Source organism: Saccopteryx bilineata, chromosome 4, assembly GCF_036850765.1.
Source record: "Saccopteryx bilineata isolate mSacBil1 chromosome 4, mSacBil1_pri_phased_curated, whole genome shotgun sequence".
Classification (NCBI taxonomy): domain Eukaryota; kingdom Metazoa; phylum Chordata; class Mammalia; order Chiroptera; family Emballonuridae; genus Saccopteryx; species Saccopteryx bilineata.
In genome coordinates, this window is record NC_089493.1 from 196,598,275 (window position 1) to 196,624,593 (window position 26,319).

Consider the following 26,319-nt stretch of genomic DNA (forward strand, 5'->3'; position numbering starts at 1 on the left):
CTCTGGCAGTGTACGTGTCCTTCCTTCGATGGCGGAATACGCTTCTGTTGTCCGTTTGGGTCCCATCTGGTTTATCCACGCACCAGCCGGCAGACCCCTCGGCTGGTCCCCACCTTCTGGCTGTCGTGAGTAGCTGCCGCTGTGAACATTCACACGCCACTTTCTGTTTGAACTGTTTTCCATTCTTCCGAGTGCACACCCAGGAGCGGCACTGCTGGGTCCTACGGTCATTCCGCTTAAAGCTGTCTGTCCGCAATGTGGGTGACTGTCCACGGGACTCGGCCAGGCCGGCACCCTGTTCTGGGACGCCCAGCCTCCGGAAAGGGTGTGAGAAATGCATTTCCATTGTTTCTGAGCGGTGAGGCTCACGTGGTGCTTTGTGACACGGCAGTCTGAGCTAAGACGGTCTTGCCTGTGTTTGAACTTGACCTAAGTGGAATCCTACGGCATATACACATGTATGCCTGGCTCCTCCACGCGGCAGAGTGCCGGTGAGATTCCTGCGTGCCGCTGGAGCCGTGGCCGGCGGCTCCTTGTCACTGTGGCCTCGGATCCCATCGTCAGAGTCCACCGCGCGCCCCTAACCCTGCCCGCTGCTGAGGGACGCCCGTGTGGCTACTGGCTTTCGCCTGTTGTAAACGAGGCTGCAGTGATGTTCTGACCGGTCTTGGGGGTGGCTCCGTGCCCCTACGGCTCTTGGGAATGCACGAGCTTGCCGGGGGCTGTGTGCCTTTAGCTCCAGCAGGCCCCACCAGGTATACAATTCTAAAGGAGCTGGACCACGCTGTGTGCTCCCAGAGTGAGAGCGAGCTGACCTTCGCCCAACCTGGTACCGTGCTGTGATTTCTCTTGGCGTTTCTTTGGTGGTGAGTCCTGTGGGAAACCTTTCCATAGGCCTATTCTCCACTTAATATTATCCCTGGATTACACTATAACCCCTGAGAGGTTGGCATTCCTCTGTCCACTGGGTGGGAGGGGACATTCAGAGGACAGCGAGGCCCAGTGGCCTGGTCGAGGGTGAGTGGCAGGAAGGGGTGGATCTGGGTCTGTTCAGATGACAGACCCAAGAGCTCTTACCCGCTGTACCGGAGAGAAATGTGGGTTCCGGGGGGGGGGGAACATTGCTCTCTCCACAAACCAGAGATGAGCTTACGCCGCCGGAACTCAGGATTAGCACTCTTTCAAGTTCGGCAATTCACAGGTTAAGATGTCATTTTTGGGAAGGAGCCTCGTCCGACCGGGTCTTAGCCATCGTCACTATCACTGCTGTTCTTATGGGAAAGTGCGTTCCGAGCTCCAAGCTGAGGACGGAGGAATGGCCCGTGGGAGCGAGCCTGTGCGCCCGGAGAAAACATCACAGCTTGAGTAATAGCAAAGCTTGGACATGACGACAGCTGCTTGCAAGCTTGCTGTGAGCCACTTGCTCGGTGGGTGGGTTGGCGGGCAGAAACCGGACAGACAGGCACGTGCGTGGGAGGGAGGCAGGAAGGCCCCGGCGAGTCCCTCCCGTCTCAGGTTTCAAAATCGCCAAGATGCTAGAACCCATCTTCCCCTCCGTGTCGGGTCGGGGTTCCCAGCGGCCGACCCCGAGATGCCGAGTTTGCGTGCAAGTCATTTATCACGGCTGTCGCCTAGGAGTCCCTGCCGAGGAGGTCAGGAAGCCCCGCGGGGGCAGGGTTTTCGTGGTGATGCCCTCCAAAGGGCTTGTCGAGGTTCCTCCAGTGGGCGGCTAGGAAGCTGGGCTTCCCTATTCTTACCCCCACGGGTCACAGGCCACAGTCCCCCGCGGGGAGGCGAGCCCCAGGCGCCTCTCAGTCTCAGCAGGCGAAGGCAACGGGCCTCTGCAGAAGAAGCAGGCACTCGGAAGCGAACCGCTCAGGAGCCAAAAGCGGCTACAGGAAACGGGGGATCTTGGAGCAGCTTGGACTGTGTTCAGTCCGCCCCTCTGGGACCCGGGAGACGTTGAGTCTGCCCTCGGACCTCATGGCTTTTCTTGCCGGGGTGTCTTCGTTTTGAAATTGGTGGTGGTGGTGGTGGTGGTGGGGGGGTTGGCGGCTGCCCATCCTGCTGGGACCACAGATCAGCTTCTTCAGGCTCCAAGGTGGTGACCAGTTATTAAACGGTGTGCTGGTCACTGGCAGCATTTGCGTTTCTTCCAGAAACCAGGAGGCTGGCTGTGCTTTCAAACCGCAAATGCCACTCGGTGTTTGCAGCAGCCAGAAGCAGGGAGTCCGGGTCAACACAGCCGGGAAGTTGGCCTGCTGATCGGTCGGTCCATCACCACCAGGGAAGCTGGTTTTCCCCTGTGATGACGCGCTGTCCACCGTTCCGGGTGGTTCTGGAATGAAAGTGACTGCTGGAGGCGGAGGTGCCAGGTCCGTGTGGCTTTCTCTCCCTCCGCCTTGGAAGCCCTCGCCTGCCCAGAGCACTCACGGACGTCCCACCGGGACAGCGCTGAATAGTGTGTAGCCTGCGTGTGGGAAAGTACACAAACATATGCTCAGCTTCCCCAAAGTGAACCCACCCAGGTGGAGAACCACCCCGCCCAGGACCCTTGTCACCATTCACGCGCCCGAGGGCAACGGCCACCCCGTCCGACAGCCCCGGGGAGCCTGGCTGTCTGCATTTCACACAGAAGAACCCACACGAACGCTGGCTTCTGTGGTGGTTTCATGGACTTCCTGCCGCTCTCAGGGGATCCCCCCATACGATGGGGGCGGCAGCAGTGAGCGGTTAGCCGAGTGTCCGCTGCGTGACCAGGCCACGCTGAGTTATCCTTCCCATTGCTGGTGGGTGTCCGCGCTCTTTCCAGTGTTGGCTGTGGGCCGTGGCCCGCGGCGTGCCTGCGGGCGTTCCAGAACCCATTCCCCTGCACGGATGTGTGCGTGCGGTGGGGTATACGTCTCATGGAATCGCTGGGTCACGGGTACTTGCGGTTTCCGGCAAGATGACGTGCTGTCAGTCGGCTTCCAAAGTGGGGGGATGTCTCATAAGGGGAGCTCTTCTGGGTCCTCTGTAACTTCACCAACGCTCCGTCTCTGGGACTGACATTTTGCAACCCAGCCAGAACAGATGGGATCGTCCCCTTGTCAGCACCGTCCCCCCTCAGGGCTGTTCTCACAACATCTTTGTGGGAAGGAGAAAAAGGTCAGCATCCTACTCTTAGGACACTTTCATCTGCTGTAAGTTTTTGTGATGTATTGACTGAGTTGGCGTATGACACGTTACCGCCCTCTACTGGTGGACCATTGAAATTCACGGTACACACCTTGGAGGCCGGCCCAATGCCGTGGAAACGGCAGCCTCTGGTGGGGGGGCCCTTGGGCAGGGCACAGGCTGGAGGTGATGGTGAGGACAGGGTAGAGGAGGCCCAAGGAGAGCTCACGCAATGGTGGCCCAGGGGCTGAATCTGGTGCGTAGTTTTATTTGATGCCCAGTCTAAAAAAAAAACGTTGAGCTGGTATTTTATCTAAAAAATCTGGAAAAGTTAGAAAAAAAATACAGGGGAACTGGAGCAACTGAGCTCTCCCCCCCTAATTGTGAGGTAGAGGCTGACCTCCCGTGTCCCCCGTTAGCCTCGGTCCCCTCCACGGCCCTGTCCTCCAGCCCCAACGCCTCGGTGGCTGGCGGCAGAAGGACAAATGTCCGGAGAATGCAGTGCCAAGTTCATTCCCCGGTGTCCTCACTCGCTCACGGCCACTGCCTTGCTGCGGAGATGTCTGTGCTCGCTGGTCTTGACCTTGATGTGAGGGGGGGGGGCTCCCAAGCTGATCCTAGATGGTGAGATATAACAACTCCCATCTTCCTTGTGCTGGAGTGGAACATCCCGTCTGAGAAGGTTGAGATCGGGTCATGAGGCTGGGCTGGTGCTTCATGAACTGGGGAGCCAAGAGACGGTGAACCTGGGGAATGTGGCAGGCAGGGCTGGGGTGGGCAGGTAGGGGAAGGCAAGCGGGGGTGGGCAGGTGAGAGCGGGCAGGTAGGGGAGAGCAGGTGAGGGTGGGCAGGTGAGGGCGGGCAGGTGGGGGAGGGCAGGTGGGGGAGGGCAGGTGGGGGAGGCAGGTGGGGGAGGGCAGGTGGGGACAGGCAGGGCTGGGGCGGGCAGGTGGGGGAGGGCAGGTGAGGGCAGGCAGGTGAGGGAGGACAGGCGGGGGAGGGCAGGTGAGGGCGGGCAGGTGGAGGAGGGCAGGTGAGGGAGAGCAGGTGAGAGCGGGCAGGTGAGGGAGGGCAGGCGGGGGAGGGCAGGCGAGGACAGGCAGGTGGAGGAGGGCAGGTGGGGGCAGGCAGGTGAGGGAGGGCAGGTGAGAGCGGGCAGGTGTGGGAGGGCAGGTGAGGGAGGGCAGGTGAGGGTGGGCAGGTGGAGGGCAGGTGAGGGAGGGCAGGTGAGGGAGGGCAGGTGTGGGAGGGCAGGTGGGGAAGGGCAGGTGTGGGAGGGCAGGACTGGGGAGGGCAGGTGAGGGCAGGCAGGCTGCATCTAGGACTTGCTCAGGAGGGATCTGGTGTCCCAGCGATCGGGGCTGGAGTGGCAGTCTCAGTTACGGGGATGTGACTGAACTGAAACTTCTACTCTTTCTGTGATGTGGTTCTAAACCAGGATTTTGATCAACTCAAGAAATTTTTCACTTATCTATATATAACAACTTATGTTTGCATCTAGTGGCTAAAACAACTAACTTTGAAGTAACTGCCTTTTTTCATTGTGTTAAATGTGATTGACCATTTTATTATGACCTGTGTGTATCCAGCCCCTCCTGTGTGCCGGGTGCCGAGTCATCCTGAATCATCACTCATGTATGTTCTATTCGTGGCTCTGTTTTGCAGACTTATTTCACGGGGAAGCAAACTAAAGCCTAAAGTGGTTAAAAAACTTGCCCAACATCATACTGAGGGCGGGGTGGATTTGAACCCAGGCCTTCCCGACCACAGGGCTTGTGCTCAGAATGCCTCTTCTCTTCCGCTCACAAACTGATTTAGAAGCGCCTGAGACAGTCCAGGTTGGAAGCCAGAGCTTTGCATCAGCACCACACCGCTGCACGTGCAACTCTTTGTTGGAAGCGTGGGACTTTTCTATCTAAGAACCACCGATGTCCAGCCCCATCTCCTTCTCACGGGGGCCCCCAGAGTGACCTGGCACTTTGCACAGGGCCACACGGGCCGTCGGGCGCAGAACCAGAACTGGACGCCTGGGTCCTGACTCACGGATTTTGTCCACCGGTCGTGCGTCTCCGAGCTCCTCACTCCGGCCGGCACCGGAGCACGCCGCCCTTTAGAAAGGGCGAGCCCCTCTCTGTTGCCCCAGCAGGATGGGGCGGACCCCCCCCTGCAGGGGTCGGCAGGCTTTACCCACGTGTGGATTTTCCACGTGGTTCTCCCCCTTGGGGACCTTGCCCCATCCTTGTTCCCAGCCACAGCAGGGGCAGCCCCCGCCCACGCTCTCACTGTTGCTAAGGGGCCCCACCCAATACTGGGGTAACCTGAGATGCCTGCTGCCCCCCGCAGGCCGTGGGGAGGCTCCCGGGGAAGACGGGTTTGGAAAAGCAGTAAAATTGTCGGGGCCAACAGAAAGCATTGTGATTATGGGGTGCAGGTGGGAGGTTTGACCTGGCCCAGTGGTAAAGCGGGTCAGAGGGTATTTTCATGTGCAGACACGTTCAATGGGTCACGGACGAGAGTGGACAGTGTCCACTCACTTTAAAGATAAAGCCCAGGCTTCCGTTTCAGTTACCTTGGCCGCTGGGGCCCCATTGGTCCTGGGAGACGGCACGCTCCCCTGCCGTGGGGCACTTCCAGGGAGAGGTCTGAGGGAAAGGGCGTTTCTCAGGGAAAGCTGGGTCCGTGCAAAGGGCAGCCCACGCCTCTAGTGGACGCGGAGGGGGTCGTGGCCGGGGGCCGTGGACGGGACGGATGCTCTGCCTCTGGCCCTGGGGGCCCCAGTCACAGGTTTGGCGGGCCCCTGTCCAGACCTGGTGGGTTCGGCTTCTCCGGGCTGGCACCGGGACCCTCTAGGTGGCCAGAACTGCCTCGCCCGCCTTCGCTGGGCTCCTTTCTCACTTGGTCTGCTCCTCGCCCCTCTGCCTGCGGCTTCCTCTTGTGAAAAATTCCTTGATGCGCCCCCTGCCTGCCTGAGCTCTCCACTGATCCCTCGACACCCCTCTGACCACACAATGCTGGCATTTCTCGGGGCCCCATCTCACTTCTCTCGCCCTGTGCCCACTGCCTTGGTGATCCCGGCTGCATCCAGGGCAGAGATCTGCCCAGCGGGAGGTCTGTCCGGAGCAGCTCCAGGGACCATCCTCTGAGCACCTGCTGTGCCCAGGGTTCCCTGCATGACACGCTTCCTCCTGGCCACCTGGACCCAGGTCTTCTCCTGTGTCACTGTCACGCCTGTCCTCCATTCATCTGTGCCCAGCCACCCCCCCTGTGTCACTTCCCACCTGGGCACTGACCCCCTGCAGGCAGGACTTCCCTGAGATTCACGCCTCTCTCAGCTATTGAGTACCCTCCTGTCCACGTCCACCTCGGCAGAGAGAGTTTACCACGTGACCAGGAGGCCAGTCAGGTCAAAGAATCCAAGGTCGAGGCAGAGCTGGCCTGTGGGGCCAAACTGAGTCACACTGACGAACGGAACGAAGCCCCTGCCCGCACCTCGGAGCCAGTGACGGCGTCCACACCTCCCCCATGGCGTAGATCGGTTGAGATCTAAGGGCTTTGTTTGAACCACTTCCCACAGCAGCACAATTTCTTCTAGAGAGGCTTCTCGTTCGGTTTGAAACAGATTGTTCAGTCTCTATATATTGATAATTCGAAACACCGGCCCAAGGAGCAGGTGTTGCTGACACGAGACCACTGAACCCACCCACCATCCGAGACAGAGAGAGACGCACCCCCCTTCACCGCTCCCCTGACCTCGGGGGACAGGCACCTTCACCTTCTAATTACAGACGGTCTACCCTCCATGCGAGAGATGGCAACAAAACAGAACAACCCGCAGGAAACACAGAGGAAGATTAAATAGCTCTCCTGCGCCCTCATCTTTTGATAACGATCTTGTGGTTTAAAAAAATATGTACACGCCCCCCACACGCCCATAAATTATATACCCTTATATGTTGTCAGTGATTTATGGATCACTATAAAACTATATACATTTGTAGAGAATGACCAAATGCATGAATTTACAAAATTAGTGGCCGCCTCATCAGCATAATTTGGTCCCCTTTTTTGTGCCCCCGTCTCTGCAACATATATTAGGAATCTTCTCACATAATGAATACTCTTCCTCAACGTCCACTTTTATAGCTATATCTGTTGTATGAATTATTATTATTATTATTTTTATTTTTTTTTGTATTTTTCTGAAGCTGGAAACGGGGAGAGACAGTCAGACAGACTCCCGTATGCGCCCGACCGGGATCCACCCGGCACGCCCACCAGGGGGCGATGCTCTGCCCCTCCGGGGGGGGGGGCGTCGCTCTGTTGCGACCAGAGCCACTCTAGCGCCTGGGGCAGAGGCCAAGGAGCCATCCCCAGCACCCGGGCCATCTTTGCTCCAATGGAGCCTCGGCTGCGGGAGGGGAAGAGGGAGACAGAGAGGAAGGAGAGGGGGAGGGGTGGAGAAGCAGATGGGCGCTTCTCCTGTGTGCCCTGGCCAGGAATCGAACCCGGGACCTCTGCACGCCAGGCTGACGCTCTACCACTGAGCCAACCGGCTAGGGCCTATTATTTTTTTATAGAGAGAACTTTTCTTGTACATTCTTTCTATCCGTGGGCCTGTTCCCAATACTTATTGCGTTTAGTTCTCATAGCAACTGGTGATTTTGTAGGAACCACGGTCCACAGAGGCCGGAGGTGCTGTTTCTTGTACCTGGAATTAAGGATTCCTACCTGGGTCCTCTAACATTTTTTTTTCTTTTTTCAAGTGTGAGGAGGGGAGATAGAGAGACTCTTGCATGTGTCCTGACTGGGATCTACCCGGCAACCCCATCTGGGGCTGATGCTCTGCCCATCTGTGGCCATGCTTGTGACTGAGCTATTTTTAGCATGGGAGGTGGAGGCTCCAGGGAGCCATCCTCAGTGTCTGGGGCCAATGGGCTTGAACCAATCAAGCCATGGATGCGGGAGGGGAAGAGAGAGAGAGAGAGAAAAAAGGGAAAAGGGGGGAGGGAGGAGAGGTGGAGAAGCAGATGGGCGCTGCTCCTGTGTGCCCTGGCCAGGAATTGAACCCGGGACTTCCACATGCTGGGCCGATGCTCTACTGCTGAGCCAACCGGCCAGGGCCTGGGGGGTCTCCTGACTTTAACACCCCCTTTTACTGTCTCCCAGCTGCCTGCAATGCGCTGATAAATTAGAATGCTTCAAAACGTATCTCTAAGGCTATTTTCACTTCTGAAACGATCTTCTAGTCTGTTTGAAGAGCCTAGGCAATCTCTTCAGATTTTAATAGATGTTTTCTCTGCCAACGATGCTGGACTTCACCAAGAAGGGTGCTGTCCAACTGAGGACCCTGGCTGATACGGCCACCTTCCCCCGGACTGTGGCCCGGTGGACAGAGCAGACTCCGGCCTCTGCCTAGCGCACCACGTCCACTGTGTTCGTTGCATTCTCCTCTCCGTTTGCTTTGCCTTTCAGATCAATCTCCTTATGTTTTTAATTAATTTAGAGCTTAATTAGTTTGAGTTTTGGAGGGCGTGCAATGGTCCCAAAGGGTCTCTCGGGCAGAAGAGAAATGAAGGCGCAACCTAATAAAACTCAGCCTGGTACAGCGGCTGTCCGCACTGGCTGCCTCCCCCCAGGAGGGCGGTGGAGGGACTGGGGGGGGGGAGGTGCTGAGGCTTCGCTGGGGAGGCCAAGGGGCCAGGGCCATCCCGGACAGGAATGTCCATGAGGACCCCTAGCATGTCAACTCAGAGATCCAAGATCAAATTCTGGTAAAGGCTGTCGTCCTGGTTCACAGCTGGCCTTCGCCCTGTGTCCTCAGGGGCAGGGATCTCTGTGGGGGTCTCTTTTACAAGAACACCCAGTCTCCTTCTCCTTCTCAATCTTTTTTTTTTTTTTTGAGAGAGAGACACACACACACACAGGGATAGACAGAAAGGGAGAGAGATGAGAAGCATCAATTCTTTGTTGTGGCACCTTAGTTGTTCATTGATTGCTTTCTCATCTGTGCCTTGCCAGGGGGCTCCACCTGAGCCAGTGACCCCCTTGCTTGAGCCAGCGACCTTGGGCTCAAGCCAGTGACCTTGGGCTTCAAGCCAGTGACCTTTGGGCTCAAGCTGGTAAGCCCACGCTCAAGCCGGCAACCTCGGGGTCTCGAACCTGGGTCCTCCATACCTTAGTCTGACGCTCCATCCACTGCACCACCGCCGGGTCAGGCCCAATCTCCATTTTATAAGAACACTCCGCTCTTGTGACCTAAGCACCATCAAAGGCCCCTCCTCCTAATCCCATCATCTCTGGGGAGGCAGGGTTTCATCACAGGAATTCTGGCGAAGGGGCACATTCAGCCCACAGCGAGGACCCCTGTTCTTTCTGCACTTCTGCTGGGTCCTGTCACTGCGGCCTGATGGTGTCAAAGGAAATACCAGGCGTGGGAGAAGCACCAGCTACGTTGCGAAACTGGACACAGACAGTGGTCCTGTGTCATCAGGAAGACCCCGGATGCCACCAAACCACACACTCGGAAAACACTGGGTCCCATAAATTTCATCCCTATCAGCAAAAAAAAAAAAAAAAAAAAAAAAAAAAGGAAAGAGAAAAGAAAAGAGAAAGACAAAAAGAGGCCTTGGCTCATCATTCCGAAACATCGTCACGCTTCATGACAGCCCTGTCCCCGAGCCGGGTGGGGAGTGTGAACTCTGGCACCTTGAATTCTCTCTGCGCTAATTGCGGTGCGCCCAGGTTCCTGGCTGCGGCCGACAGACTTCATGTGATTAATTTAGCAAATGTCACGGTCAAGAGGACAAGCTGTAGAGTGGACCAGCAGGGTTCTGAGGCCTGGCTTTGCTCCTTAGGAATTGTGTGACTTTGGCAAGATTTTTAATTAAACAAAGAAAGAAAAAAAAGAATCGTTCCTTTATTATTAGCTGCTCTGAAGAGAAAATGTGGGACGATTATCCAATAGTCTGTGCTTAACTTTTAAGGTCCGATGAACTTCCCTTCACCAGAGGGAATGGCAAATTTCAGCCAAGAAACATTCAAGAAGGAAGAGGGTAGTCACAAGTCCTAATGTCCCCAAAGTTTCCAAATGTTAAAAAAAAAGAAAATTAATCACCAACCACACATACATCTGGGAATCTCAGATCTTGGTAAAGGTGTGAAGGGTGAAAGAGTGTTTAACATCCAAGCTGGCAGATGTGACCTTTGCCACCCTGATTATTATTATTATTTTATTTATTTTTATTTTTTTTAGGTGAGAGGAGGGGAGATAGTGAGATAGACTCCTGCATGCACCCTGACCCGAATCTACTTGGCAACTCCCGTCTTGGGTCGATGCTTAAATACAGAGCTATTTTTAGCACCTGAGGCTGATGTGCTCCAACTGAGCTATTCTTTGGACCTGGGGCCATGCTCAAACTGATCAAGCCACTGGTTGTGGGAGAGGAAGAGGGAGAGAAAGGGGAAAGGGAGGGGAAGAGAAGCAGGTGGTCACTTCTCCTGTGTGCCCTGACCAGGGCTTGAATCCGGAATGTCCATACGCCTGGCTGATGCTCTATCCACTGAGCCAACTGGCCAGGGCCAATTATTATTATTAACTCACCGCTTAGTTCTGCGAAGCCAGGGCTTTCTCCCTACACTGTCGGCTCAGCTTTGAGTAATTGGACAAATTGTACTGATATTCACCATCTTTTCAAAAAAGTCTGTGCTGTATCTTTGGAGTCTGAGGTTAAATTGTACCTTTTCTGCTCTTTGAGGCTCCAAGGACACGTGCCCTGAATGAATGACCACACCGTGGATGCTCATTTGGGCTCCTTGGATGCAGAAGACTTGGACGAGCTTACCGTCGTGGCTGGAGGGGAAGGTTTCCTGGAAGCTGACCCGGGGGCTGGAGGTGACTCCTGGGAACCTCGGGCCGGTGGAACGTGGCCAGCTTTGGTCTGGAGCAGTCAAGGAGTTAACGATCCAGCCTCACTCCCATGTCACAGAGCTGGTGTTGGTTAGGACCTGGACCTGTCTTTAAGGGGGACGGATGGACACACTCCCATTGTCCAGAACAAGAAAAGCAGGTGAACCAGCCCCTCTGGAGTGTCTGGTGGAAAGGCAGGTCGTGCGGGCTGGCCATGCGAGGGTCACGTCGACCCCAAACTTAGGTGACGTCTGTCAGCGACTGCAGTCTTCTTCCCCGCTCTGGTGGCCCTGTGTCTGAACTTATTATACTCACCGTTCCTGGAGAAGCTTCTGTGGGGTTAGGTCTAGGCTCCCTGCTGGAAACTGGGTAGCTGAGGAACCCGTGTCCAGAGCAGTAGCCGATGCCGGTGGCCCGTCCGGTACCCGGAAGCGTGGGGGCCTCTTGTTGTCCGCATGTTCTGCGCTCCCGCAGACGACTGCGCCTGGGGTAGTAACAACACCACCTCGCCGGGAGATCCGGGGGGCCTCTGCCCGTACCTCAGAGAACTCTCGGGGAGGAATAAAGAGATGGCAGAGGACACGTCCCCAGGAACGAGAGAAAGCCTGGGGCTGGCGGTGGGCAGAAGAGCTATTTATCAGTTCCTCTGTCTTGCTGGACCAGAAATTGATAGGAAGCAAGAAGCCCCTTCCTTGCCGCTGCCTGAGTCCGAGTGACGTTCGTGTTTCAGTCTCAGCAGCCGGCTTGATTCCGCGTGGTCCATCATGCACCAAGGAAGGCTTAATTTGGTTATCGAGGGGGGGCCTCTGTGAGTGAAATATACCCTCCCCCTTCCATGTCGTCGGAGATTTAGAAGCCTGGATACGTCGCGAGCAACCCAGTCCTGCCTTTTTTGCTTCTTTGGCTTGAATTCAGTCAGGTGCAGGAACAGAAAGGTGTGGACTGCAAATCCCCACGCTTTGCCCCAGCCAGGACCGTGCTTACGAAAGCTCTCAGCATCCTTCGTCATCCCCCGAGGTCAGCCGCGGCTCCTCCGCACTCCGGGACAGTGACCTTGACGGCCGGGCTGCCGTCCGCTGTTGCAAGGCGTTCTCCGCAGCTCGGGCTTGGCAGGGTGTTTTCCGGCTGTCACAGCCAGAAGCCCGCTGCTGCGTGTGGAAACACTCCGTTCTTCACCCGAGAGCTACTGCACGCTCCTCCGCGACCGTTTTCCCAGCCGCCGGCGACGGCTGCCGTTGCCCGCGGAGCCCCGTTTTTCTTAGGGTTCCACAGACGGACGCGCTGTGCACCGCGTCCCCCTTCTCTTCCCTCCTTCCCTCCTTCTCTCCCGCGACAGGCTCTTCTCCGTGTTGGTTCTGCTCACGACCCCTCCGGGCCCACAGGTCCTCCTCTCTGCTTCCGGCCACGGCGCCTCCTTCCTCTCCCTGCTTCGGGCAAGGCCCCCCAGAGCCGTCTCTAGACGTGACTCGACTCCACGGCTCTCTCCCTTCTGCACGTTTTTACTTAACTCCTCCCACGGCCGTTCACTGTGATGCGTGCGCTTGTCCCCGCGCCGCACGCCGCTCCACGTGTCACGCCGTGAGAACCGGTGCCAAGGACCGGGTCGGGTCGTCGGTCCGTCTACAGAGTCCGCCTCCGTCTTCGTCCGCTCCGGCTGCTGATTTTTTTTTTATTATTCAACACTATGTTTTCCAAGATCTAGCCATCGTGATTCTTATATTAGCTTATTTATTTTAAAAGCCATATAGCCTTCTTCTGTTGAATGACTCTGCCATAATTTATTTATTTATTTATTTTTAAAATAATTTTATTTTTTTAATGAGGCAACATCAATAAATCAGGATACATATATTCAAAGATAACAAGTCCAGGTTATCTTGTCATTCAATTATGTTGCATACCCATCCCCCAAAGTCAGATTGTCCTCTGTCACCTTCTATCTAGTCTTCTTTGTGCCCCTCCTCCTCCCCCTTTCCTTCTTCCTCCCTCTTCCCCCCAATAACCACCACACTCTTGTCCATGTCTCTTAGTCTCATTTTTATGTCCCACCTACATATGGAATAATGCAGTTCTTGGTTTTTTCTGATTTACTTATTTTACTCCATATAATGTTATCAAGATCCAACCATTTTGTTGTAAATGATCCGATGTCATCATTTCTAATGGCTGAGTAGTATTCCATAGTGTATATGTGCCACATCTTCTTTATCCAGTCATCTATTGAAGGTCTTTTTGGTTGTTTTCATGTCTTGGCCACTGTGAATAATGCTGCAATGAACATAGGGCTGCATGTGTTTTTACGTGTCAATGTTTCTGAGTTTTTGGGGTATATACCCAGTAGAGGGATTGCTGGGTCATAAGGTAGTTCTATTTTTAGTTTTTTGAGGAACCACCATACTTTCTTCCATAATGGTTGTACTACTTTACATTCCCACCAACAGTGAATGAGGGTTCCTTTTTCTCCACAGCCTCTCCAACATCTGCTATTACCTGTCTTGTTAATAATAGTTAATCTAACAGGTGTGAGGTGGTATCTCATTGCAGTTTTGATTTGCATTTCTCTAATAACTAATGAAGATGAGCATCTTTTTATAATTTATTTATAAATCTTCTTACTGCTGTACCACGAAGTACCCCAGACCGGGAAGGGGGGTGCTTCTCAACAGCAGGGATTCACTCCTCAAAAAGTTCTGGAAGCTGGGAAGTCCAAGATCACGGCACCGGCAGGCTCAGGTTCTGGTGAGAGTTGCCGGCCCACGATGACCGTCTTCCCACGGTAGCCTCGCCCGGCGGAAGGAACAAGAGCGCTCCCTGTGGTCTCCTTCACGAGGGCCCAGATCCCTGTGTACCCCAGAAGGGCCCACCACCTACGGCCGTCCCATTGCGGGGTGGGATTGCAACAGATGAATTTCGGGGTGTGTGTGTGCGGGGGTGGGGGACACAAACATTGAGGCCACGGCACCATCGTTACCAAATTTAGAAGGTAGTTGTTCAGATGAAAGCGGTCCCTCGATTCCCGCGTTCATTTAAAATCACCCTGCCTACTGTGGCGCACGCAGACCCCCGGAACGCAGAACTGAGTGAGCCAGGGTCCCCACCTGCAGGGACCCCACAGCTTCATGGGAAAGGCAGAAACATAACTATCGCACGACCCTCGCGACACAGGTCACCACAGGCGCGTTCGGGAAATGCCGCCGGAAGCCAGAGGAGGAAGGCAGGAGAGGCTTTTTTTTTTTTTTTGTATTTTTCTGAAGCTGGAAATGGGGAGAGAGAGTCAGACTCCCGCATGCGCTCGACCGGGATCCACCCGGCATGCCCACCAGGGGGCGATGCTCTGCCCCTCCGGGGCGTCACTCCGTTGCAACCAGAGCCACTGCAGCGCCTGGGGCAGAGGCCAAGGAGCCATCCCCAGCGCCCGGGCCATCTTTGCTCCAATGGAGCCTCGGCTGCGGGAGGGGAAGAGAGAGACAGAGAGGAAGGGGGGGGGGTGGAGAAGCAAATGGGCGCTTCTCCTGTGTGCCCTGGCCGGGAATCGAACCCAGGACTTCTGCACGCCAGGCCGACGCTCTACCACTGAGCCAACCGGCCAGGGCTAGGAGAGGCTTTTTAAAGAAGGGGACGCTAAACTGTCCCCCTGAGTCCCCACGGCACTTGAGAAGAAAGCACCCCCTCACCCCCGTGACCATGTTCTTGTGGTCCTTCCCTGCCTGAGCATTCACTCGGCCCGTGGGACTTGCCCCTGAACGGTGACGGAACAAACATGCTCCCTTCACAAAACACGGTGCCTCCGTGTTTCTGCGGAGTTTTTGTGAAAATATCGGGGACACAAAGGAAAAGGTAAACCGGCCACCCACCCCATATAACTCCGAATTCAGGGTTTAAACCACGAATACAAGTATCCCTTTTCTTTCCAGGTCAATATTTCTTAATATGCAGGAGTAATATAATAAAGATGAAATACCCTGTATCTCCCTCCTTGGTTCCAATCTCCTTTTTTCTTTACTCCCAGCGGCAACATTATCATAAATTTGGTATGTGTTTGTCGGCTCTCTTTTAAAAATGATTCCACCACGTCTCAATGAATACGTTTCTCTATTCCGTGGCACAGAGTATCATTTTAGGCATTTGAAACTTCTACGGAAATTCTGTTGTTATACATAACACCCTAAAGCTTGATTTTTTTATTATTCAACACTATGTTTTCCAAGATCTAGCCATCGTGATTCCTATATTAGCTTATTTATTTTAAAAGCCATCTAGCCTTCTTCTGTTGAATGACTCTGCCATAATTTATTTATAAATCTTCTTACTGATAGACATTTAGGTAGTTTCATTTTCATTTTGTTTTTCCACCTTCTTTACCAACCACGCTGCAACAATACTGTTGATGCGTCTCCTGGCGGAAAACCTGCCAGCATCTCTGGACGGCGGGGGCTCTGCCTATTTCCGGACAATAACGGCGTGTGGCTCTCCGAAGTTGGCCGTGCCAGTGTACGCCCCGTCACGGTCCAGTGCACCTGTCTATTGGACGCTTGGGATGGTCCGACTCTTTGATTCGCTAATTAGATGTGGACACCGGGACCCGAGGGTCAGCCGCCCGTGTACGTGTGCTGGGCTGGGACTGGCGTGGGCTGCTCGAGGTCACTGGTCAAGGGCATCTCTTTCCCAGCGGGGGGTGGGGGTTGGGTCCGGCGACATCACAACGTGAACTTGAAAGGGGCCAGGTTGGGAACATGTGCACTGTGGAGATCGGTCCACAGTACAGCTCAGGGGTCCCCCTGCCTCCCCGGAGAGCCAGCTGTGATGCGTCCGCCAGCACCCCGCTGCTTTGGCACGTCCCCCGGTCCCCTTTCCTGCCCCCCCTGCCCCCCCCAGCCCAACTCACCTGGCTCCCAGGCGGCCAGAAGGCGAGGCTCCTTCTGTCTGCAGCTGTAAGTCTAACACGACTGAGGCTAGTGTGGAACTCACCGTGGTCCTTTCTACGCCCGTTCCCAACAGAGGGGCCAGGCAGGAGGCTGTTCGTCCTGTACGCGGAATTTAAAACAGATATCAACCTCTACGGCTCCTCTGTTGAAAGGATGAGCCAACCCCGTTGAAACACCTGAATGCTCCCTGTTCTTTTTCTTTCTTTCTTTTTTTTTTTGTATTTTTCTGAAGCTGGAAACGGGGAGAGACAGACAGACTCCCGCATGCGCCCGACCGGGATCCACCCGGCACTCCCACCAGGGGCGACGCTCTGCCCACCAGGGGGCAATGCTCTGCCCCTCCGGGGCGTCGCTCTGCCTCGACCAGAGCCACTCTAGCGCCTGGGGCAGAGGCCAAGGAGCCATCCCCAGCGCCCGGGCCATCTTTGCTCCAGTGGAGCCTTGGCTGCGGGAGGGGAAGAGAGAGAGAGGAAGGAGGAAGGGGTGGAGAAGCAAATGGGCGCTTCTCCTATGTGCCCTGGCCGGGAATCGAACCAGGGTCCCCCGCACGCCAGGCTGACGCTCTACCGCTGAGCCAACCGGCCAGGGCCTCCCTGTTCTTAAACCACGCCCGTCACCCAAAGACAAACCCTTCTGCAGCCTTATTTTTCTCACTATAATGCTAATTTTTGGAATTTGTTGTACCGGATAGCTCAAAATTTACTTTTACAGGTGTGCAGGATTGCATTTCATGGACGTACCCGAGTAATCAGTCCCCTGCTGATGGACAGGCGGGTGGTCTCCAGTCTCCTGCTTGTTGCTACAGTAAACAGACTAATACACGGGTCGTTTTGTATTTTTGCGGGAGTGTATTCAGGATAGATTCTCAGGGGAGAGTTTCTGGGTAACTTATAGAATAATTTTAAAAAACCAACAACAACCCATCTTTATTGAAGTATATAATTTATATACCATGAAATTCAACCCTTTTCAATGCAAGCTCAGTGATTTTTAGTAAATTTTTACAGCCCTGCTACCGTCCCTGGTGACCAGCTTTCGAATTCTTCCATCACAGGCCCGTTGCCGACCTCAACCCCGGACAGCTGTCGATCTCCTTACTGCCTGCGAGGGGCCATCCTTTCCGGAAACTCCACGTAAACAAAATCATACACTAGGGAGACTACGGTGCTGAGCCTCTCGAGGACATGCTCATAAAATAAACTTCCGAGTCCATGTCCTCGGGGTCCGTGCGCTAGCATGTGTCAGAACTCTCCTTCTGAAGGCGGAGAGCTACCTGTCGTACTGTGGACCACATTCTGTTCACCCGTTCATCCGTCAGTGGACACTGGGTGGCTCCCAGCTCCTGGCTGTTGTGAACAGCGTTGCGGTAAAGGCAGGCGTGCAAACTTCTCTCGGAGAGCCTGCTTTCGATTTTTTCAGCTATACACCCCGAGGCGGGGTTGCTGGATCACGGGGTCATTCTATGCTTAAGTTCTGAGAAACTGCCATGTGGCTTTCCACAGTGGTGGAACCCTGTTACACTCCCACCAGCAGTGCACGAGGGTTCCAATTTCTTCACATCCTGGCCGACACTTGTTTTTTTTTTTGTATTTTTCTGAAGCTGGAAACGGGGAGGCAGTCACACAGACTCCCGCATGCGCCTGACCGGGATCCACCCGGCACGCCCACCAGGGGGTGATGCTCTGCCCATCTGGGGTGTTGCTCTGGTGCATCCAGAGCCACTCTAGTGCCTGAGGCAGAGGCCACAGAGCCATCCTCAGCGCCCGGGCCAACTTTGCTCCAATGGAGCCCTGGCTGTGGGAGGGGAAGAGAGAGACAGAGAGGAAGGAGAGGGGGAGGGGTGGAGAAGCAGATGGGCACTTCTCCTGTGTGCCCTGGCCGGGAATCGAACCCGGGACTCCTGCACGCCAGGCCGATGCTCTACCACTGGGCCAATTGGCCAGGGCCGACACATGTTTTTGTTATTTTTTGATAGTAGCCATCACAATGGGTGTGTCCCCAAGTCCTGACTGGAGAATGCTCAGCTCCGAGTCACCAGATCACGAAGACTGGCCGCAGTCAGTGATGCTTTCCCATGCCCGGACTCGAGGACCGTGGAAATCCGGCATCCAGCAAGGGTTACCCCCGGGTCCTCAGCTCTCAGGTGGTGTCTTTGCTACAGATCCTGCCCAGGTCTGTGCCACGTCACTGGCTGGTGTTCGGACCCCTGCTGTGCCATGCCCCGGGGCCCCTGGAGACTGTCCTCCTGTCTCCTGCGACCACAGTCCAGGAGGGCGTGCCAGACGGAGGGAGCAGATGAAAACACGGAAAAAGACACTCATCCTGAGCGTGCCTCCCGCACCCGAGTCCCCCCCCCCCCCCCGTTCCCTTTCTCTCTCCCCCCTCTTCGCCTAGCAGAGGTCGGCAAACTCATCAGTCAACAGAGCCAAATAGATATCAACAGAACAACGATCGAAATTTCTTTTTTTTTTTTTCTTTTCATTTTTCTGAAGCTGGAAACAGGGAGAGACAGTCAGACAGACTCCTGCATGCGCCCGACCGGGATCCACCCGGCACGCCCACCAGGGGGCGGTGCTCTGCCCATCCTGGGCGTCGCCATGTTGCGACCAGAGCCACTCTAGCGCCTGAGGCAGAGGCCACAGAGCCATCCCCAGCGCCCAGGCCATCTTTGCTCCAATGGAGCCTTGGCTGCGGGAGGGGAAGAGAGAGACAGAGAGGAAAGCGCGGCGGAGAGGTGGAGAAGCAAATGGGCGCTTCTCCTGTGTGCACTGGCCGGGAATCGAACCCGGGTCCTCCGCACGCTAGGCCGACGCTCTACCGCTGAGCCAACCGGCCAGGGCCGAAATTTCTTTTGAGAGCCAAATTGTAGAGCCAAATTGTTTACACTGAAACTATATAGGTAGGTACTTTTTCCTTATCGAGGTAGCGCCCGCATGTGGTGTTTTGTGGAAGAGCCGCACTCCAGGGGCCGAAGAGCCGCATGTGGCTCACGAGCCGCCGCGGTTTGCCGACCCCTGCTGCAGGTGGAGCCGTGGAAGGGAGCGAGCCCTTCTCTGCCTATGATTGGGGTAGGGAGTGCTGGACGCTCTGCACAAGTATACGGGGCTCATAAAAAGGATCAGGGGAGATTATGGATGAGCAAGCCCACAGGTCTGAGGTGGTACATCAATGCACAGCACTATTAATCTCCCTGGGATCTCTCAGACAGAAGAATATAAACTAAGCCTGCTCCCATGAGGTTTCCATGGCAAAGGGACGGCTGTGACTCTCATCCCCGAAGCCCTGCCTTCCTTTCTCTGCTGGGTCCGAGGTCCTGGCCCTGGGAGTCCGGTCACCTTGTGATGTATCACCCACCGGACCGCACCACAAACCAGAGGCTACTAGCCTGGTCTGAATAGGGTGTGTATGTTCAAACATTACTTTTACTCCGTTGGCAACTTACAGAGATTGGGAGGGTTACCAATCAAAAAACAAGAATCCAGGTTTCTGACTTTCTTTGGGGGGAAAATGATTAAGACCTGGCCACGCCGGGACTGTATACCCTCCGGCTAAACAAGGGCCCTTTCCACACCTGCCCAGCTGGCTGTAGGGTTTGAGTTCCGATTCTGACGCGAGTGAGGTCCTTTGAGAGCAACAACGAATGGATTTGGGAAATGTTTGATTTGGGGGCCGTGTGTATGTGGTGTGTGTGTGTATGTATGTGTATGTGGTGTGTGTGTGTGTGTGTGTGTGTGTGTGTCCCCTTCCAGGGGCCTGGAAGCCATCACCCCACGGATGTGGTCATCGTCTCAGCTCCCGGTGAACTGAGCCCCTGTGAACGGCGGGGGGCAAGCCCACTGGTGGGTGACAGCGTCGGGACTCAAGGAGTCATTGAAGAGCTGTGATTCTAAGTCTAAGCCTTCATGAGTGCTCTCTTTCAGGAGGAAAATTCCTGGGATCATTTGAAGTATAATCCGACAAGAGGACCCGGCATGATGAGAGGCGTCTAGAAACCACACAGGAGATAAAATTCCTGGGGCAGTGTCAGCAAGATGGTCGTAGCAGACGCCCCTCGCGTGCACGCCCAGCGTCAGCACGCCACCTTGGCATCCCTCCACGGACAATCGCATGTTTGTGGGTGCTGGGGAGGGGGGTCCAGGTAGGCGACCCTGAAGCCCAGAGCAGCCCCAGGCCGAGGAGAACATTTTGAGAAGGAAATCCCACACCCTGTGGCTGACTCACCAACCGTGGTCCCAGCTCCAGACCCAGACGGCTCCGCACTCCCGAGAACTGGGCTACGGCTCTGTGAGGCCTGGTCCCGTCACTGACACCCGGGACACCGAGGGACCCGGGAGGAGCCATGACCACCTGTGTGTCGGATAAGTAGGTGCTCAGACCTCAGTCCTGGCTGTGGACCCAGAGTTGGGAGCCCTGGAGGTAAGCCAGCCAGACTGGGTCAGACTGGAGATTCAGAGAGGGACCCGTAAACTGGGCTCCGGACACAGAAGAAACAGTCCTGAAATTCGTATGGAACCACAAGAGATCCAAAGTAGCCAAAGCAATCTCGAGATGTGATATTCATCCAGGTGAATGCTAGCCCTTTTCATCTCTAACATAAATTCAAAAGCTGAGCGCTAATTTTCTACAGAAATTATAGTTTTGATTGGGACTAAATCTTATCTATACATTGATCTATGGAGAACCAACACTTTGCAATGCTGAATTTTCCCATCCATAAACACAATATTTAGGTGTTCTTTACTTTCTCTCAATAATGTTTTTAAAGTTTTCTTTAGTGGCGTCCATATGTATAACCTTTATCAGGTGTGTTTCTAAGTGTTTGAAGGCTTTGTTATTAAAATAAAAAAATTTAAAAAATTTTTATTCAGTGAGAGGAGGGGAGGCAGAGAGAGACTCCCGCATGTGCCCCAACCAGGATCCACATGGCATGTCCACTAGGGGGTGATGCTCTGCCCATCTGGGGCTGCTGCTTTGTTGCTCAGCAACCAAGCTCTTCTTAGTGTCTGAGGCAGAGGCCATGGAGCCATCTGCAGTGCCTGGGGCCAACTCGCTCCAATTGAGCCATGGCTGTGGGGGGGGGGGAGAGTGAGTGAGAGAGAGAGAGAGAGAGAGAGAGAGAGAAGCAAGAAGGAAAGGGGTGGAGAAGCAGATGGGCACTTTTGTGTGCCTTAACCAGGATCAAACCTGGGACATCCACACGCCGGGCCAATGCTCTACCACTGAGCCAACCGACCAGGGTCTAAAAATGGCATCTTCTAACAGATCTTAGATTTTATTTATTTACAGTTTGCTGAGGGTACATGTAAGTGGAGTTTTAGGTGCTGGCCTTGTGTTCAGCAACTTTGTCAAACCCATCGACACAGTGCAATAATGATTGACTGCAGAATCTTTCAGATTTCTACAGGCCGGCCGTCATCACCTGCGGACGACGGACTTTTTCCTTCTCTCCTTCCGATCCTTTGCGTTGTGTCTCTTTCTCTGGCCACACGCCGTCTCACGGGCTCTTCAGTTCCACGTGGGATGGAAGTGGTTCCCAGGGGTCCTCGTTCCTGGTCTCACAAGGAAAGCTTCCAAAAAAGCTCGTTAAAGATCTGGTGTCGCCTGGGTATTGCTGTGGGCTGTTTATTTTTATTTTTTGATCCATGGGGTCACCCTGAGGAAGTTCATTCCTAGTTGGCTAGGAGTCTTTAAAATCACCGATAAACAACGATGAATTTTGTAAAACTCACCCTGCATCTGCTGAGATGGTACTCCACTGTCATCCCTTGATCTTTGAACATTAAACCCACAGGCAGCCCTGGAACAAACCAGCTTGTTCACTGGGCTGTCCTCCATATTGGCTGCGGGCATCAGTGCTGATATTCTGCTGAGGAACTGGGCATTCCTGCCCAGGGACGCGATGGGTTTTGTCAGGGTTTGGTATCGTGACCTCGTAAAATGAGTCTGGAGCGTCCCTGCTTCTTTCTAGTCTCTGGAAGAATCTAGATAAAATTCACATTATTCAGCATTATTAATAGTTTGTGGAACTTCCCGGTGGGAACAACCTGGGCTTGGAGTAAATTAACGTTGTGGGGGAGTTTTTAAATGACGGAGTCCATTTATATATAAAATAGTCATAGAACTCGGCAGATTTTCTGTTTGTCCTTGTGTCATTTTGCGGGGTACTGGTGTTTTCCTAGGTGTTTGTAAACATCATCTAAATTTTCAGAGTTATCAGTGTAAATAGGCTCACCCATCTCGTCTCATTTTCATTGGATTGTCTACATAAATACCTTCAGAGAGGTGACCCGGTTCATCCCAGATGTTTCTTTCTTTCTTCCTTCTCTGTCTCCTCAGGGAGTCCTGCATTTGATCAGTCTTTGCAAAGATACAATGTTTTGGCTTTTTGATCCTGCCTGTTGTATATTTCTCTCTCTCTCTCTCTCTCTGTTTTAATTTCTGTTCTTCAATGTTTCATTTCCCTCTACTTTCTTTTGTTTAATTTGCAGTTTTTCCTTCAAGTTTTTGCGAGGTGTGCTGAGCTCATGGGTTTTTGGTCTTCTGTTCTTTTTGTATCAACTTGAACAGCTTTTGAAATGAAGTTATGCTAAATTAAGTCGTGAATTGGAGGGGTTTTCGTCTCCTGGCACATCTTGCTTAAACAACATGGTAATTACCCGTTCTTTTAAAGGTTAACCAGAAGTCATTTGCTCGTCATTTCTTTATTTTCAAACTCTTGGTGTAATTTTGTTTCAGATAATTAGTTTTAAGTAGATTGTAGTCGAATACTAGTTGATAGCTTCTCCAATTTTTTTCCCCCTCTCTTTGTAGGACCATTTAATCAGTTCTCTTATTTATGTGATTATCACCGTGTTTTAATATATTTAAAGCATCTTGTTTTCCATTTTATTTCCTCTCTTTCTAAGGATTGGTCAATTCATTGTTTTATCATTTTCCCCTCCAGTAGTTTGCGATTATGAAGTTATACATCTCTTCATATTTTTCCTAGTAACTACCCCTACATTTATTTTTCTTTCCATGTCTAGAATGAATCATTTTTATTTTCTCCCGAATAAGATAAGGCCTTTTCTATCACTTTATTCCCCTCACTTCCTGCTAGACCTGCTCTCCTGTCTTCACACTGGTATATACCCTCCCGTGTTGAAATTGTGGAATATTTTTAGCTTGAGGTTTTCAGCGACACATTTTAAAACATGCTGCATCATGAATTATTTAGACGCATCATTTTTTTTCTCCCCTCTGTTCTCTTGATTTTTCTACCTGCGAAACTTGTGAGCTTTATTTTACTATTTTTCTCATTAGGGTCACTTGTATCTTATGCTATCCACTTGAATTTCTGTTTGTTTGTTTGTTTCTTTCGATAGAGTACATCTTTAACTAACCTGTTCAAATAAAGCTGGATGGACGGTGACGTCTCTGAGTCCCCAGTGGGACTGGCAGTGTCCTCATTTTTGCCCTCAGCCTCACGTATCAGTTTTTTGACTGTATATAGTATAAAATGCTATGTGCAAAATTGTTCCCAGCATCCTTGTTGCTAGTGAGAAGGGGGGACCTAATTTGACTTTGGTTCCTTTGTAGGCAACTGTTTTCTTCCTCCCCTCTCTTTATTACTTTGTAATCTTTCAGGATTTCCTTCTCATCCTTGTTTTGAAATTTCCCAGTGGGGCCTGCAGGTGCTTTTCTGTTTCATTCATGCTGCTCAGCTCACAGTGAACTCATCCAGACCAATACCTTGCGACTCTTTTTCCTTATGGATAATTTCATTATCAGGGTTTTGTTTTTTTTTTTTAATTCTCACATCCGTTCTCTCAACCCTCTGCATATGAAATGCAGCCTAGATGGTATTCATTATTCAGCTGCATCTATCTACTACTTATCGAGCTGTTGAGACCTAAATTGTAACTATCAGAGTTTACGTTTCTAAGACCCGGACCAAGTGACAGAGAGAGAGAGAGAGACAGAGAGAGGGACAGACTGGGACAGATAGATAGGAAGGGAGAGAGACGAGAAGCATCAGCTCATAGTTGTGGCACCTTAGTTGTTCAATGATGGCTTTCTCATATGTGCCTTGACTAGGGGGCTCCAGCAGAGTGAGTGACCCCGTGCTCCAGCCAGTGACCTTGAGCTTCAAGCCAGTGACTCTGGGGTCACATCTATGATCCCACGCTCAAGCTGGTGAGCCCTGTGTTCAAGCCAGCATCCTCGGGGTTTTGAACCTGGTCTTCTGCGTCCCAGGCCGGTGCTCTATCCACTGCACCGCCTCCTGGTCAGCTGGTCCTTTTTCTTTATTCGTGCCGCCTCACCGTACCTGCTGTGGTCTCCCTAGGGGTTGCTTTATCGGTGGCAACAAATTACTTCACAAAAAAACCCAACAAAAACCTTGTCAGTGTATCCAGTTTTTCTAAGGACCTGACAATCATGCCGTCACGGCTGACCTTCACCTTAGTGAAGAAAGTGACACAACCAGAAGGAATACGATTAAAAAAAATAAACTCCCATCAAGGGTAAACTTGCTAACCTTGAGATTCGCTTTAAGCTGAAGAAGCAACGTCGGACTTACTGTCGTCCCCAAAAGGGGACAGGCGAGCTACACGGTCATTGTCGGAGACGCTTTGGGAGCCCCGCCATGGCCATTTGGACTCATCACACCGCTCCATCAGGACACCTAAATTTAGATCGTTCCTTGTTCAGAAATCAGGACGTCCCAGTTTCTGGTTCAAGAAAGAAATGGCCCCGAGGTCCATATGCAGCGGCTCTTAATTCCTAAAACAGATTTAAATTCAGCTGAGGAACTGAAGATATTAATTGCAGCATTATTTATACTAGCACAAGCTGGAAACAACCCAAACGGCCCAAGAGAAGGCGCGAGGAGAAAATAAATCACGGCGCATTCCATCAGAGCACGCTGCCCGGCGATGTTACAAATGATCGCGGCGAGCCTCCGCGGCGGGATCGGAGGAAGTACTTACGCACAAGGGCAGATGAAAAACAAGACATAAAACTGTTCCTATCGCCACTGTTGCCACTGTGTCTCTATACAATGGACTTGGAAATTGGGAGACATAAAAATATAAGAGAAATGTGATTTGTGGTAATGAATTGGGATACTCTTTTTAAAAAAAAATTTTTTTTTATGGGGGACTTTTCTTTTTGTTGTTGTATTTGTTTGTTTGCTCTCTGCAGCCAAGGTTTGGTGACGTGAGATTAGTTTTAAAGTCTTAGGTGACTTAGGGAAATGTTCTGCGTTCAGAGCCAGGAGTTCCGGGTTCCGGTCACGGCTCTGCTTTCTCTCGGAGATTTGTTGTTTTTTGGCCTTTTTTTCCCCCCTCAGAGCACACTTTTTATCCAGTCCACTTTTTATACTTCAAAAAAAAAAAAAAAATCTTCTACATTTCTAGTCTAGTACTAGCATGGATTTATTCTTTTAAAAAATTACAATGATATATCATGCCTTTTTTTTTTTTTTCTTTTCATTTTTTCTGAAGCTGGAAACGGGGAGAGACTGACAGACTCCCGCATGCGCCCGACCGGGATCCACCCGGCACGCCCACCAGGGGCGACGCTCTGCCCACCAGGGGGCGATGCTCTGCCCATCCTGGGCGTCGCCATGTTGCGACCAGAGCCACTCTAGCGCCTGGGGCAGAGGCCACAGAGCCATCCCCAGTGCCCGGGCCATCTTTGCTCCAATGGAGCCTTGGCTGCGGGAGGGGAAGAGAGAGACAGAGAGGAAAGCGCAGCGGAGGGGTGGAGAAGCAAATGGGCGCCTCTCCTGTGTGCCCTGGCCGGGAATCGAACCCGGGTCCTCCGCACGCTAGGCCGACGCTCTACCGCTGAGCCAACCGGCCAGGGCCAATATATCATGCCATTTTATGGGATTTGGAGTCAGAGGGTAGTGATACTCGGTATATCATTCCGTTATATCTCTGTTGTTTATTTTTTTGTTAACTAATCAATAATTATAAAGGCCTGCTTATTCACATCTTTATTCTTTTTTTTTTTTTTTTTTGTATTTTTCTGAAGTGAGAAGCAGGTTGGCAGAAAGACGGACTCCCGCATGCGCTCGAGCGGGATCCACCTGGCACGCCCACCAGGGGGCGATGCTCTGCCCATTTTGGGGTGTTGCTCCATTGCAACCAGAGCCATTCTAGTGCCTGAGGCAGAGGCCATGGAGCCATCCTCAGCGCCCGGGCCACTTTGCTCCAATGGAGCCTTGGCTGCGGGAGGGGAAGAGAGAGACAGAGAGGAAGGAGAGGGGGAGGGGTGGAGAAGCAGATGGACGCTTCTCCTGTGTGCCCTGGCTGGGAATCGAACCCGGGCTGACACTCTACCACT